The 15,369-nt window shown below is 32.7% G+C and overlaps 2 pseudogenes; both read right to left on the reverse strand.

Moving 5' to 3' along the window:
* Positions 1 to 182: 182 nt before the first annotated feature.
* On the reverse strand, positions 183 to 5,161 carry LOC143387588 (pyruvate kinase PKM pseudogene; annotated as a pseudogene).
* Positions 5,162 to 12,930: 7,769 nt separating this feature from the next.
* LOC143639956 (protein O-mannosyl-transferase TMTC3-like) overlaps positions 12,931 to 15,369 on the reverse strand; it is a 45,469-nt pseudogene continuing 43,030 nt past the window's right edge.

A 15,369-nucleotide genomic window follows, 5' to 3' on the forward strand; every position in this document is an offset into this window, starting at 1 on the left:
TGGTTAGTTTTGCAAACAGAGCACAGTGAGTCTTGATGGCTAGTTTTCAACATGCATAAAAGGAAGGTGGAACAGGGATTTCTGGTTTGTTTGTTTCTTTGTTGGTTTAGCCTGAAACTATCAGTTAAAATAAACCCCTCTTATCTTTTCTCTCTCCTCCATCCTCTGCTCCATTTCCAAATTCAGGAAGTCTCAGTATTCTTCACAGCAGGCAGAAACATAGGACACCTGGGAAGGCTCACACCCTTCTTACTGCCCAAGAAGCCACCATTCTCCACCTTGTCACCAGGAAGACAGCACTTTTCTTCATCTTACTAGAAATAGGTCCCTCATCCAAATAGACCTTGCTGTCCACTTCTTGTCTAGCCACAGAATGTTCTGGTCATACTTCCCATGTAGGCATTATCCAGAGTGATCTTGAGAGCAGCTCTCTTCAGATCCATTTTCATGATGTCACTGCCCTTAATGAGCTCAGTTGGGATTTCAGGTCCTTTAATGTCCAAAGCCACAGCAATTGGTTGATGGAGAATGGGGTCAAAAAACAAAGCTCTCTGTGGATGAGCACACATTCATGATCATCTCTGCATGGCACTCATAAGTCCAAGGGACTAGTCAGACAACCCACATTCATTCCAGACTTAATCATTTCCTTTCATCTCCACTGTTTGGGAAGCTGGGATGATGGTACAATGATGCCAATGTTCTGGACCGTGAGTCAACATCCAGGCAGCACATGTGCTCCGTGAGCATGTGAGCTGTAACCATGTGCAGCCACTGGGTCTGAATGGAGGCAGCCCAGCTTCATTATGAGTCTTCTGAGGTTTTCTGGCATGGTCCAGCTCTGCCTTCACTGCAAATACAGCTAGGAAGCTCCGGAGCCCTCACTCCTATACCGATAGTTTTAATTGTCTTGTAGTTTTAAGTTCTTTAAAATATCTAATAGAAGATTTTTATTCAATCACTTGAAAATATTTGTTGGGTGCCTTCTACATGCCTGAAATGGTTAGTATCTACAGGTATGTGATTGAGCAACTCAGTACCTAATCAATTAAGCCTACAATCATCTTAACATTTATCAAGAACATTTAAAAACATCCTTAGCTTTTCACTTGGTTTTGAAGACACTTTGCTCTAATAGCAACATATGTTTAGCATCTTTCATTGAGTCTAGTTTACATTTACTGATGACTAGTTTCATTCATTGTTAATGTTTAGTTTATTAATTTCAGTCTCAAGAGGGAATTTTTCCATATACTTTGGATAATATTCTTGAGCATACCTTATAAGATTGGAATCCTGTCCTTTGGTTGGATATATAAGATAGTAATTTAAAAACACTTGAGTTATATCACTTTATGTATAATACAAAGCAAATGTGTTTGCTGATAGATTTCTGAAAAGAGGAAATTATTTCCCATCTGATTCAAATGTATAATATGTCAAGGTCATTGTGCTGCCATGTGTAACTAATTAAAACAAATAAAAAATTTAAAAATAACTCATTTTATGTATTATAATCCCTTTACTCTCTAAAATCTCCAAAATCTGTCATAATTGCCCTCCTAGGTGCTGATACCAGGAACATCAATGGGAGTAAGGAAGTGTGCCGCAGTCTCTGGCTGGGCACAAATCACGAGTCTCCACACAGCTTGTAGATTCAAACAGCAATTCTTTATTCCCGAACTCACACCGGCCGTCTACAAACACGTTCTGGGGAAATCCACGTTCTCTGCCCAAATCCACATTCTGCCCAAATCCACACTCTGCCCAAATCCACTACTGGGCTTCTGTCTCCCCAAATATACTGTCTGACCCTAAGAACTCAAGAGGAACTCAGCAGCAGGATACGCCCTATTCTAAAGGGGGAACACCCTAATCTCCTATTATGCTAAACCGCCCTATTCTAAAGGGGGAACACCCTAAACACGGATCCGCCCTGGTCCTTGAGCAAGGTCAGCTTACATGCAATGTCCTGCAAAATGTCCTATTTCCATGAGTCCTTCCACTAAAGAAACATGGGGGTACGCTGGCAAGGAAATTGTCATACCTACTTGGCTGATGGCTCCCAGCAGAAGTGCCCTAACCAAAGGACATGAATAAATTACTTCCATGATAATTAGTTTATTTCCCTTTTTAATTTTTATAATTCTTTATAAAGAATTGATTACCCATCTGCTATTATGTTCTGTCCTACAGTCACTTATTAGCTCTTTCATTGCCTTTATCCTTATGGTTTCTTTAAAAAAAATTTTATATTGTATATAGTACTTGATTTTCATTAAGAAATAAAGCTTAGGGACATATGTGGATTCCTGTGAGGATGGCATTCTAGGCAGAAAAAAATGGGAAGTGACTGATTGAAGTGGATAAGGAGAAGAAAGGAGGAGAAAAGACAGGAGAAAGATCACTGAGGACCTTAAAGCGCATTAATCAGACATTTTTTAGTGTGTATTTTTAATAACACTATATAAAACCTAGAAAATATGGGGAAAAAAAAGGTCTGGATTCTCCCTCCTGTTGTGCAGTCTTATCTGTCTCCAATCTGTCTTTGCTTAATGTCAGACACCAGAAAAACAACATGTTGCTTTGAAAGAAGTTTTTCTTGAATCATAAAGCTATGGAAATGTATTTAAATTTTTTAAAAAAATTATGTGTTAGTAGGTTTTATTCACTTTCATAGGACAATAAACCCAATACAAAGAGTTTAAGGAGGAAAGGTATGTAATTGTCTTTTCTAACTCTAAAATTCAGATTTTGACTTCTACTACAGTTTAATTGGGAACTAAACGATTTCACTTGAACCTTCTCTTTCTGTTCATCCATCATGCTGCTCTACTATTAGATTTTATGCCTTCCCTCTGTGGAGATGGCTGCCCTTACTACAGACTTAGATTGCCTCTCAATCAAATCCAACGGGAGAAGACCAAGGGACTCTGGGAAGTCTCAGCCTCTTACTAATTTTAATCATGTCACAAAGAAATTTATGGGATTATTTATAAATGACAATAGCTAAAAATGTAATATACTTATTTCCAGCATGAATTATATGCCTCCATCCAGTGTAGGTTACTGAAGGACTCTCCAAGTGGTACTGGAAGTAGAATAAATTGATAACAGAGAATAAACAACTCAGGAAATATCCATTCATTTGGCTACCCCATCTTCCCACCCATATACCTTTCAAAAGTGTCTCTGTCTACGTTATATACATGTGTCATGTTCCACAGATTCATGCCTTTTCTCCTCTCCCAAAGAAATAGCATTCAAGGTCTTACTCATTTTCTATACCCAAGAAAAGGGTTGTATGTAGCTCAGTGGTTGAACACTTGCCCAGCATGTACAAGGCCTTGGGTTCAATCCCCAACACAAAACAAAAACATGAACCTTTTTTATTCACAACTCTAAATCAAAGATATCTGTTAAATGTACAGTCCTCTCAATCAGACTTATGTCTAATTCCTCTGGGCCCACAGAACAAATACTACATAGCACAATTAATCAATCCCCAAATCTCATTCAATGCATATTTTTTTTTCCTAAGCTGTCATTTGGGGAAGACAAGATAAAATTGTTGCTAGTACAAAAACAACTGCCATATTTTATATGACAGGTAGAAAAAAAACTTGACTTAGAAGTAAAATATATTTCAGAGAATATTTCTTTTTTTATTGATAAGAAAATGGTTAAAGGCAGATTAGTAGACCACTTTTTCTTGGTGGGGATAAGAGAGGGCATGAATGACTTCTGGCAGATCTCCTTGTATACAGAGATTCTGTACCTGCAAAGTGCTATAGTGGAATATTTTGGATCAATTGTTCTTGTTGTAAGGAAACTTTAAAATCTGGACTTTGCCTGTACCAGTTCTTTGTTTCTATCCTTTGAATTATTAGTCAAGGTTGATGTCAGGTAATATCTATGGTTTAGGTGGCACTGCTTCGACCCTTCAGTCTCTTAAGTTAACACAGTTGTTTTTCATGATCATATCTGTTATACATCCTATAATGTTTATCAGTGTACTTCTTTTAACTCCAGGTTCTGGAGTTTGAGAAGTATTTCAAGATTTGAGCTATCTTAACATCTTTTTTTGTAAGATTTTGGATTTCTCTAGCAGCACGATTTATTCAAATTCTCGACATAGTTTTTATCTATTTCCATTTACTTTATCTATACAGAAGGGATATAATTGAGAATCCGAGTATTTATACCTAGAAATCATTCTTAGATTTTTGTCTTCTAGAAATTGGTCATATAGTGCCATAAAGCCTGCATAGCTTTCTCAGATAGAGCCAGATCATGAAGAATAGAATAATTTACCTTCAAATGCACATACATTGATGCACTACTTCAAGGATTGAGATCAGGGGAAGAAGATACCACCAACTGGATAAAAAGTGCCAGTGACTGATACAAAAGAAAGAAAAATGAAAGAGCTGCCTAATGAAAATTTAAATATAACTTTTAAGGAAGCAAAGCAATCTTCAAGAAATGACAGAGAACAAATACAATGAATTGAGAAAAACAGTAGTTGACCAGAAAGAGAAATTGAATAGAGTCAAATGATAATGATGATAAATTAGAAAAAAATTGGAGTTGAAAAATATATTCAATGAAATAAAAGACTCAATAGAGAGTGTCAACAGCAGGACTGGTCAAGCAGAAAAAAAGAATTTATGATCTTGAAGACTGAGGGGGAAAAAGAATGAAAAGAAATTATGAAAATTTACAAGACTTATGGAACAGTATGAAAAGAGCAAATGTTTGAGTCATAAAAGTTTAAAAAGAAGAGAAAGAAATAGTAGCAGAAAATCTTCCAAGCCTGGAGAAATGTTAAATATGCAAATACAGGAAGGTCAGATCAAAAGTTTCTAATCAGATTCAATCCAGTTAAGACTATACCTAAAGACTATATCACCAGATATATTATAATCAAGAGGAACCAACTACTCTTTCAACACTTTTAGAATTTTCCTCAGCTAAATATTTAATTTGGTCACTAGTAAGTTCTAGTAAGTTGTTCCTATTCAAAAAACACTAGAACATTAGGATACTAATATAATTCAGTCTTTTTTTTTGCCACAGTGTAACAAGCCATCTTTTATCCATTGTCAAATAACATGTTCCTAATTTCTAAGACCTTACCAGAATGGTCTTTACTCTCCATATTTCTACCAAAATTCTGCACTTAGGATGTAGGCTTTCTCTCCAGCTCTCCACTGTTCTTCCTAAAAACCCTCTCCAAAATCACCCTTAGCATCCATTTTTCTTTCTACCTTACACTTCAGAACTCTTCCAGCCCCTACTTATTACTTATTTCCCAAGTTGCTTCTACGTTTTTAGGTATTTGCACTAACAGTATTTCACTTTTTGATCTCAATTTCTATCTTAGTCAGCTCAGGTTAATAAAGCAAAATACTACAGATTGGGTGTCTTAAGCAACAGACTTTTATTGCTCACAGTTCTGGTACAGTTCTGGTGACAGGAAAGTCCATGATCAAGATGCTGGCAGATTTAGTTTCTGGTAAAGGCCTTCTTGTAGTTTACTGATGGTTGCTCTCTAACTTTGGCCTTATACTAGAGAAAAAGGGGATGCTCTGGTCTCACTGTTTTTAAAAATATCACTATTTCCATCATGAGGGTTCCACCCTTGAGATTTCATATAAACCTAGTTTTTTCCCAAAGACTCTACCATCAAATGCCACCACACTTAGGTTGAGGGTTTCAATATATAAATTTGGGGGAGGGAAAACAAATATTGGGTCCATAACAGATGGTAAGAAAGACAAAAAAAAATAATCATCCCATTATATAAAACTGCAGAAAATGTAAATGAATGTAAAATGTAGTTAATGCCCACAGAAAAAGAAAGTAGATCAGTGATTTGAGGAAGAGTGTGGTCAGATGGAGGGATTCTAAAGAGCAAGAGGAGTTTTTTGGGGGGATGGATAATAGATACATTTGATGCAAAATTTTCAACAATTGTTTTATAGATTTAGGTATGTTATGATTTAATATTTTAAACAAAATCAGGTCATTTTATTCAAATGATATCTCAAGGTATTTTAAAAATTAATATTTTGTTGTACATTATTTTAAGTCTATATTATTTGCTACTTATTTATTTACTAAAAATCTAAGATAGAATTCTTTTATTGTGTTTTTTTCATTTCCTTAAGAATACATTTTATAATTGTTAAAACAATTTGAAGTTTTCATATACCCAGAAAAAAAGCACATATCTTGAATGAATTTCCAAAACCAATAAATTTACTTTTCAAACATTATCTAGATCAAGAAATGAAACAATACCAGAACACTGACTGCCCCCACGTCATTCCTTTTCCCAATAAATATCCCACCCATTTCTATTCCTAAGGTAATAATTATCTTGACTTATCTTTTGTTAGATGTATTCCTTGGTATTTGGTTTTATTTTAAATGGCATTTAAACTTCATTTTCTAGTATTTCATTGCTAATATACAATTTTTTTTGTATTTTTATTAGTCTACTTTTTTGATGCTCTCTGTCTATAGGATTTTATAATCTAAACAAAGCTAAGATGAGAGATTTTACTCTATCATTTTAGCCAAGTCCACCAATCTCCCATGTCATTGCAGAACTTGGCATGTATCTAATTGAAGCAGCAGCCCTGTGTTTGGTTTCTTCTAGTTTTCTTTTTTGTTTGTTTTAATTTTTATTTTTTGGTATTAGGGATTTGTTGTTGTTATTTTAGTACTGGGGATTGAATGCAGGGGCATTTAACCATAGAAACACATCCCAGCCCTTTTTTATTTTGAGACAGGATCTCACTAAGTTGCTGAGGATCACAACTGATCCTCCTGTCTCAGCCTCCCAAGTTGCTGGGATTATAGGCGTGCTCCATGGTGCCGGCTTGTTCTAGTTTTCAACACACAATTCTATTCCCATGTGATTAGATGGTTTTGAGTTTCTCTTTCCCAGAGTTGATTCCCTATGTAATGAGTTAGTGAAGATTTCATTCTACATCCAGAATTTACAAATGCTCCAAGGGAAGAAAGTACTTGGATATACCTCTTCTAGGAAGGACTCTTCCGTCAGTTGGCTTTTAATTTTTGTGATTCTTATTATCATTACTTTCATTCACAGCTCTCCAAGATATTGTAAATATGCCTTTAAACTTATCTTTTTAAATTTTTTGTTCCTGTTTTAAAATAGTCATTGCACTGGTCACAGCAGTGAGTATGTTGGCCTGCCAGCACCTACTACATCCCACTTTGAAGTACAAGTCTTGATCCATTCTTTTTGACTTCTAATGTTGATGCTTATGGTCAAAGAAATTAGTACTCCTATGAATTTGCTAAAGTTTTCTTTGTGACTGATACATAGTTTATTTCTGTAAATATTCCATATTATTAGGAAAGAATACATCTTTTGTGTCAAATGTGGAATTCTGTACATTTATGGTTCAAATGTATTTAATAATGATTTAACTATGTTTTAGTCTTTAGTATATCAGCTTGTGGCTTTTTTTTCTCCTCTTCTTGATCCATTAATTTGGTTAAAATATCTAAACATTTTCTGGTTTATCTATTTCCTTGTAGTATTATTTATCATTGTTTTATTTTTAGGTTGTATTAGTAGATGGCATGCATGTTTAGATGGGCATAATTTTGTTGTTCTATTATTCCACCAATACACATCATTTTTTCATTTATGCCTTAAATTTCATTCTTCATATATTAAAATTGCTGCCCTAGCTTGCTTTAGGTTTATATTTTTCTGGTATACTTTGTGGTCACATTTTTTATTAACTTCTGTATACTTTTCAAGTGTGTTTTATACATATTGTTGGACCTTGCATTTATAATTATATTAATCATAGTTTAAATATAATGTAAATATAATCATTTCCAAGAAGTTTTAACCCACTTAGGTTCTTTGTGATTGCTGCTGTATTAGCAATTGTCTAACATCTACTGTAGTATTGTTTTGCCTTTCTCCCTACTAGTGAGGCCACCAAATAGTTTTCCTCTAATGGTTTAAAAGCTATATTCTTTGATTTTTTTGGTAGTATTTTTCAACCTAAGCCACATAATCATGTTTATTTACTCCAATGATGTGTTTAACTTAGTTTGTTTTGAGTGGATACATTATTAGCAAGCTTTCTGATCCCTTTGGTCTTTCTCTCCCTTAATCCCCCTTTCTGCTTTATGTTGTATATATTTTCTGTTTCTTTCCTTCTTTCTTAGACTTGTTCACTGGCTGTGGGTCTGGAAGAGGAAGGAGGGAATAGATAACTGTGGATGTGATCAGTAGACCATTGGATTCATGGTTTTAGGGCTTGGAGAAAATTGGGGCTAAACATTTGGAATATATATAGCTGCCCCTATTATTCTGTGAAGAAAAAGAAGGTGGGGGGGGGAGGAAAAAGGTGAGAGAAAACATTAGCGGTAAGCAGGAAAAAGAAGCCAGCCTATAAAAACTTTAGGTTCACAGACAGATGGTCATAAAGAGATCACATATTATATATGTACATGCCAGGAATTTACAGATATCTGTATTGGATATAATAAATACATATTACTATATATAATAACTCTGCTGATGGTCGAGTTACTTTGATTCCACTCTCAAAGATAAGTTACCAGGCCTATCAGGGTCCATTCAAAACAAGACTGGTCAGAAGTGGTCTTGTTACAGTTAGAAAACTTTTTGAGCCTGATTCTTTGGTTAGAAATAAAGAATGGCAGAGAAACTCCCTATCATTAAAATAGTTCCCACTCTCCAGCCTGCAACTGTTCAAAATAAAGTTTACTTGAAATAGTCTATGAAATGGCAAATAAGATCTAACTATCACTCACACTTCAGCATGGATTCATTTAACATGTCTACTTTCTCGTTCTGAGACTAAAGCCACAAAGAGGGCAGGAATAAATACATTCTGATTAATAAAATCTTTTAGAAAGGGCAAACTAGGATCATTTTTGAAGGCTAGTTTACTCTAAGCAGAATGATGCAAGATTCTTTTACAACGTAAATGCTATTAATGGGAAATGTTTTGCTTTGACAGCCTGATAAATGCTATTGATGAAAAAAGTTAGGTTCCAAAGAATGTGAATTTGTCTGAAATCCAAACGTAGTTTTCTTGAATATTCTCTTATGTACCCTGATGGCAGTGAAGAGCAGAAGAGCAAGGTAGCAACATTTCAAGTATCTTAGTTCTCATTTATTCACTTAAACTTAATCCCACATTTATTTTATGCCATGTATGTACAAGCAATAGATCTTTAAATCTCTTTTTGGGATCATGACCATCCCTGGTATCTTGGTGTTTTTGATATTTCCTTTTAGCACTGATCAATTCAAAAATTATCAAATGTGAACGTTTATGCCATGTGTTCATACTAGTAATTATGTACCAGGAGCTGTTCTAAGTTTCCTGAATATATTAATTTATAAATTATATAAATCCCTTTACTAACTTTATAAGGGAAGTGTTTTTCCAAACTTGCAGATGAGGAAGTTGAGTGTATACATGTTAAACAACTTCCCCCAAATTGTGATAGCAGAATTTGAACCCGTGCAGACACAGAACTTAAACTTGTACAAAATTCCAAGTTTATCTGTTTCATTTTCTTTGCTTTCTGTCCCCTTTGAATGAGAATTAACTATGGAAGACACTAATTTCATGTGGTTTTCTCATATCATTGGTAGTAAATTAATATCAACTCTTCTTTCTTCATCAGGGCAAAAACCTCTAAACACAATATTCTATTTTTTTTTCAAAACTGAAATGCAAGTCAGATTAAGGTTTTAAAAAGTACCAATTTAATACTTATATTTAGAAATAGGGTACACAGAGACACAATAGTAATACAAAATACATACAATTTTAAACTGCATTCATTTGAACCCTTAGCATGGATCGCTGACAGCTTCCCAGACATATAACTTTGGACCATGTTATCAGATTTTTTGGGGGGTGTGTGTTTATTTAAAATACATATATTCATGCAATTAGATTTTTTTAAAAAATAAATATGACAATATATGGATTTCTGAAGTATAAATTGACATACAAATCTATATATTTTCTTAATATTTTCATTAAAGAAGCATTCTATAACATGAAACAGTTCAATTTAGATGTAATGAAAAGTCATGAGGTTTTATTAGAATTGTGTAACTCACATACTTACAGAACAGTAAACACAAAATTGTAAAACAAAATTACATCATTCTTTTTCTCCACATCATCAACTTCAGAAAACTACTTCACTGGAATCATTACAAAATTCCCAATTCCAAATGTTAATAAGGAAACTCATAGAAGAGCAATTTGGGAAACTGAATTTTATCTTCTGAAAATTAGTGGAGTAACACAGTATTGCTTCTGGGGATTGTCAAAGCTTTGCTAGAACTCCTGGGGTGTAGATTATTTTATAAAATAGTAGAACTAAAACTCCATCCACTTACCAGCACACCAGCTTGTGATAAGATTTCCCTTCCAAACAAATGTCCACAACTCTGAATCACAGGTTAGTGAACTGGTCTTAAATGTCCCCACCCTCAACTCTTCAAAAAGGAAGCTCTAGAGGAAAAAGAATCCATTATGTTTTCTCACCTGAACAGTTTGAATTTTTATTTTGAATTTATATGTAAGAAATAATAATCTTACACATAAGCAAGTATGATAAAACTTAAGATTTAATTTTCAAAGAAAACAAATTATTTATCAGAACATATTCCTTAGTGTTAACTAAATTAAAAAGTTAACACAGGAGAGGCAAAAAGATTTTCCAGAACTAATTAAGAACAGTAGTCCTTAACTCTAATTACAAATTAGAACCAAATGGAGTTTTGAAAAAACTGAAGCATGACTCTGTCACAAGGGGTGGGGTCCATATTGAAACTAGATTTGGAATAATTGATAATTATTAATTACTCAGGATGGATTTTGTTTAAATAATTTAAAATTCAAATACATGAGTATTTCCTGTGTGACAGACATTTGCTCTGAATGCTAATATAATTGTTTTGTTGTCACAAAAGATTTCCTTTTATTTTCCTGAAATGTCCTCCACTTAAAATTATCATTGAAGAGATCACCTCAGAAACATTCTCAAGATATAATGGACAGAATGTAATAACTTAATTTCATTTTTCAAATCATACTACATGAGGTATTCTCTACCTTCTATTTGAAGTCACAAAATCATAATCTATAAACTGAAATAAGATATCGCTTTAATGTTTAATAGAATCTCCTGGGTCAAGAATTAATACGCACTGGCATCCATGCTTGCTTTAAATTGCCTAGAAAAATCTATGCCAGATCCTCTGGGAACCTAATAAGACTGGGTCTTTAATGCAGATTATGTTTCTTGTGACCTATTTATAAAACATTTCTTAAAAACATTACAGGAATATGATTTTTGAGACATATATAATTAGAAATTAGTTTTCTCAAAGGAACTAAAAAATAGTTTTTGAAATACTACATAATTAGAAATTAGTTACTATCCCAGAATGACAGCTTTCTTGAGCTTTAACATTTCAAATTATAACTTACTTTATAAAACTCATTTAAAATGTATTTTAACTAAAAAAAGATTAGATTTCAATTAATATATTTAACTTTTAATTTGTACCTACTTTTAATGTAACACATTTTTCAGGTTTAAATTTGCTAAAACCAAGGTGATAAATTTATTAATTATTTAGTAGGATAATTTTGTAATTGACAACTGGCCCAAATGATGCAATTTTAGTTAAACCATAATAAATGCTCATATATGCAAATACACTAGAAAACAAATTGCTTTGTTTTGAAAACAATTTGTTTTCCATATTTGATAGAATTAAGACAGCTTAAAACAATTTTATGAAACTCAGTAGTTAAAATAAATATTTAATAATATATATACCACAAGATATCAAGAATTTAGTGCTTAAAAATAAACTTTGTCACATTGTTTTCAGTTAAAAGGAACTGAATTTAGTGGCTTAAAGTAAGAATAATCAAGGTGTAACTTTGAAAACAGAAAATTAAATTCAATAAAACTAGAGAGCTAACAATAAGATGAAAGAGAAGTCTACTATTACTCAGAAGTCTAAAGTTAAGAATTATCGGAGCTTCTCAATATGATTAATGATTAATGTTAAGAAACATAACAGTTTGGGGATTAAAAGCTGCAGAATAGTCATGATTTAGTGGCTCAATGTGGAAAAAAATACAGTATATGTGAGCACCATCGAGAGAGAGAGAGAGAGAGAGAGAGAGAGAGAGAGAGTGTGTGTGTGTGTGTGTGTGTGTGTAACTTCAGCTGCTTCAAAACTGCATTGTATAATGAAGAACAAGTATGAAATTAAGAAAAACTATTCTTAAACTAACATGTCATAATTCATCTAAAATGTTTTACCCAGCATTCTTTCTAAAAGTCAACCAAATAATACAACATAAAGACCCAGTGTTCTCTCATAGTGCAAAAATCTCTTGATTTAAAAGAATTATTGAAGAAAAAAAATGTGTTCAAAAAATGTTTTTAACCCAATGCCAGTTTTCAACAGGTAAAGGAAAAATGAAGTGGCTAATAAATGGGAGTTCATAGAATGAACTTATCCTCGAAGAATCATAATCATTCAGGCCTCAAACTATTTTTAAGTCAGAGTAGTAAAGATTATTCTGCCAGAAAAATTTTCCTTCTATAATCAAAGTCACAAATTGATCAGCTATAATTTGAAATTTTTGATTTGTTAACCAAAACTAAAAACTTCTGCCATATCATATATGACACATATCTTAGGGTAAGACAGGTCTTTAATGAAAAATCTTATTTTGATCCAATGTAGAGGCAGCCCATGATGGACTGTTACATATTCTTGATATTTTTCAAAGCTCCCAGTACAAGCAATCACATGATATATATTGATGTTTTTGATACCAATGTCACATTATAAAGAATAATGCTATTCTCCATTTAAAATACGTTCAATTTCTTCTAGTCTTTTTAAAGCAGCAACTCTCTTCTTCTCAATTTCTTTGATGTCTTTTGTTGTTTTTTGGGGGGTCTCTTTGTCTGCATTTTTTGCTAATTGTTTTTTGGATTTAGATTCAATTGTTTTCATTATCTGTGTTGGTCTGGATTCACTTCTGATTTCTTTTATATTTTCAGCTGGAAGTTTGTCTCCTTCTTCACCTGAAGTCTTATCAGCCGGGAATACTGGCTGTTCTACAAAACCAGATGAGGAAATTTTATCCCTAACTATACTCAAATGGCGTTGAATATATTCTTCATGTGGTGCTAATGCCAATGTTTCAACCAAGCATTTTTCAGCTTTTAATAAATCCTTTTCTTCAAAATAAACAACACAAAGATTGTGTTTTCCTTGCACATTGCTTGGATCCATCTCCAAAATCTTTTCAAAACATTTTTTTGCTCCAAGTATATCTTTCTTTTGATTCATCAGAATGTCTCCTTTTAAAATGAGACCCTTGATATGATCAGGGTAGTATCTCAGTAACTCTTCTAAAATTGGCAAAGCCTTTAATTCTTTTGCAGTCTGAGAATACAGGAGAGCCAGATTAAACAAAGCACTTCTGAAATCAGCTTGTAATTTTATAGCTTTCTTCATCCAAATCTCTGCCTCAGTGTCCTTTTTGTCATCCATGGCAAGCATTCCCAAATTGAAATAGCCATTAGCATCTTGTGGCTCTTCATTTACGTAGTTTAAAAGTCTTTTTCTAGCTTCAGGTCTGAGTTTAACTTCACCTAGGAATCATTTTTTTTAAAAAAGATAATAAAATATCATCATCAAATGAATTGCATCTAAAGAACACAGTCATTTTCAAATATTTAATTAGATTAAAAAAGATAGCACCAAAGCAACTAATTTCTATACCTTAAATAAAAAACTAAAAGCAAAAAATCTCTCTCTTCATTGAAAAGAAAAATATGCTTGAAACACTGACATATTTAATGGTAGATCATTTCCTTTCCTTTAAAGTAGTAAGAGTGCTTCAGAAGCCAAAAGGGAAAAAAATCCTTTCAAAGTTAAGAAACTACAAAGAAATATCAAAGGAAGAATACAGAATTTTTTGTATGAATTCCCAAAAAAAGACATCAATCTTGATTTTCTTAAATTATGATTTTATATACTGAACAAGTTACTTAACGTCTCTGGGTTAACTTACTGAATTTTACAAGAATTACTATGATATATATGTAAAAATGCCCAGCAAAAAGTAACTTATTGTTAAAAATGTTTCAGAATTATTAACTCAGTTTTCTGGCATATTATTTCAAAATTTTTAGGAAATTTCAAGGGCAAAAATAAACAATATCTATTAGGCTTTAAAATTAGGATCTGAAAAACAAATACTTACTGAGATAATTTCTATTGCAAATAAGATTTTTTTCAGTTCTACAACTATACACTTTAGGGTGCAATCTTATATTGTATAATGAGCAGCCTTCATGATCATTATTTTACAAACCATTAGTTTTACTAAAAATTATACATTGATGAATATGGAAAATTTGAAAATAAATCACTAGATTTCAGTTACTAATATAGCTATATGAAGTTGGGAGTAGCTTTATTTATAACTTAGTAAATAGAATCTGTTGGTCAAAGTGAGCATATTAAAAATATTATAATTTTATGATTCTTTCCTTTTTGTAAATGTTTTAAGAAAAACATTTAAGAAATAAACAGCAATTACAAATAAAAAGATCTTTCCAACATAAAGTTTAAAGAGATTATAATCATATATTCTGCCTTGAGAGGGACAACAAACATTTCTATACAACATATGGGTAAAAGATAGAAAATTATTGTGATTAATAATTTAGTTTTGCAGGAGTGTAGGAAATATAGGAAATTATAATAATACCTCAAAAATAGCAAAACTAGATATATAAAATATAAGTATTTTATCTTGTAAATCAAAGTAAACTCTAATGTTATTTATGTTAAAGAGGTTATATTGTTAGGATCTGTAAACAAGTCAAGATGGCGCCTGGCATTTTGCCAGAGGGAAGTAATGTGAAGTAATGCCAGCGAGCCATTAAGTGTGGAGATTCCTTATTGGTTGACCGCCGTATCTAGTTTATGTTAATTTAGATAAGCTGTGTGTAATGTATATATACCCCTCCTGTCCTACAATAAATGGCTACACTCCTGCTGTAACAATGCACACAAGTTGCTCCTCACCCCCTGGTTATTTTGCTGCAGCCTGACTGCGGCATTATATTATGCTTACATGAATAAATTAACAAACACATTAATTAGATATTGTTTAACACACTGCCTAAAAATTAGTCTTAACACATACTGGAAAATGAATAATTAGTATTCTCATGTCAGTGCATTTTACTTGAAAAAGAGTC

The sequence above is a fragment of the Callospermophilus lateralis genome, unplaced genomic scaffold (assembly GCF_048772815.1).
Source record: "Callospermophilus lateralis isolate mCalLat2 unplaced genomic scaffold, mCalLat2.hap1 Scaffold_101, whole genome shotgun sequence".
Lineage (NCBI taxonomy): Eukaryota > Metazoa > Chordata > Mammalia > Rodentia > Sciuridae > Callospermophilus > Callospermophilus lateralis.